The sequence below is a fragment of the Trachymyrmex cornetzi genome, unplaced genomic scaffold (genome assembly GCF_001594075.2).
Source record: "Trachymyrmex cornetzi isolate Tcor2-1 unplaced genomic scaffold, Tcor1.1 scaffold1373, whole genome shotgun sequence".
Lineage (NCBI taxonomy): Eukaryota > Metazoa > Arthropoda > Insecta > Hymenoptera > Formicidae > Trachymyrmex > Trachymyrmex cornetzi.
In genome coordinates, this window is record NW_017295953.1 from 22,666 (window position 1) to 24,531 (window position 1,866).

The following is a 1,866-nucleotide window of genomic DNA, read 5'->3' on the forward strand; positions in this document are numbered from 1 at the left end:
CACGCAGGTGGCTGAGTGACACATACGTGACTAACACACGCCAGATACTCATATACGCACTACTACACACGCACCGCCGCCATTTTATTGTTCCCATCATGACCGAAACCGGAAATCCCGCCGGCTTCAGCTCTCTCGACTGTTTTTGACGAAGTTAGCGATCTAGTATAGTATAGACATCTGTGATTACCTCTGATATTAACCTTTTGTTATAATAATCTTTTACAACTAAAATCTCTACGTTTTGGGTGGCACCCAGTTGGACACGGCTCAATTGGACACAAGCCACTCACAGCGCTTGAGACTACGAAGCTCCTAAGCACCGGTCGCTGTGATTGGTGGTGTCCAATCGAGCCGTGGTCAATCGGGATCCCCCCCCTTTTTACTGGCAGTGCAACCATCATGACGTCACAACAGTGCACTGCCGCAGCCGTTCCAAAATTACTGTGGTACTGCCAGCACTATTGTAACGTCGTTTCGGAACAACTTTGCAGTAGACTGGCAGTGTAAACACACAGACATGGATAAACGTACTAAATTGTCAATAAATTTTGAATGAAAAGCAGCGATAGTTCTTCCGAAGAAGATGAACTAATTATGGGATCACCAATTCAAGCAGTTTGACTTCGTGTTAAAAACTATATGGACACAGAGTTAATAAATATTCAGATGTGGAATTTAAGAGTCTAACCTATATAATTTAAGAGTCATTTTCGGTAAAATGAATATATGTATATCTTCTGCAATTAAATATAATGTATAAATTTTTTTATTTCCTGGATCGAATATTTCGACGCGTTGTGCTTCTTTCAGTGACGCCATATTGCACTGTAACTGCTTCATCTCGAAAGCCGCAGTAGTCGCAGTGGCAATATGGCTAACATTTATGACGTCATTGAGGATGGAACTAGACGCTGTCGTAGCGCGCTGCGTAGTAATAGCGGAACAATTTTTCAGTACTGCGACTACTGACAGTGTATATCGGAACAAACCTTGGATGTTTTACTATGGATATGCTTTTTATGTTCAGAAAGTCTGGTTTTTAATTTTCTCCCAGTTTGTCCCACATAGGAAGCATCCCAATCACGGCAATTGATCTTGTAGACTACATTCCTTTTTAATTCATTGTTTAAAGAATATTTATTAAAGTTCATAAAGATTCTTTAAACAATGAATTAAAAAGGAATGTAGCCTACAAGATCAATTGCCGTGATTGGGATGCTTTCTATGTGGGACAAACTGGGAGAAAATTAAAAACCAGACTTTTTGAACACAAAAAGCATATCCATAATAAAATATCCACTCATTTCAGTGATCATAGAACATAGGTTGCAGAAACCATGATACGATTGGTTTAAATAATGCGTACATTGATAGCGTATTTCACTGGTTGCACTGGTGCGCACTCAGGGCACATTAAGGCTGTTGTACACTATTCTAATCTTAAAAATATAAAAGTGAGATATCTCAATTGATAAAATGCCCAAAATTTATTTTATCAATAGCACAATAAAATGTATCGAATATTTCACGGTTTAATTTGTTTATATATTTTTATTAAACGTATATCTTTACGTCGATTTTTGTATAATGGCTTTAAAGTGCACTGAGTGCGCACTAGTTCTATTAATAAAAATTCTATCAATAGTTAATCAAAGTTCTATCAATAAAAAAACGCTATTAACCTCTTTATCCGTAAGTATCACGTCAATAAAGTTTTTTATTTTTGGAATTTTTCGTTTATTTTCATTCCACAATTCATCTTCGTCACTACTGGATGATGATGAGGACAGCACATCTAGCAGCTGAAGTGCTAATCGAGTTTCGAAACTGGCATCAATATGCCCCGCTTCCATATTGCACTGG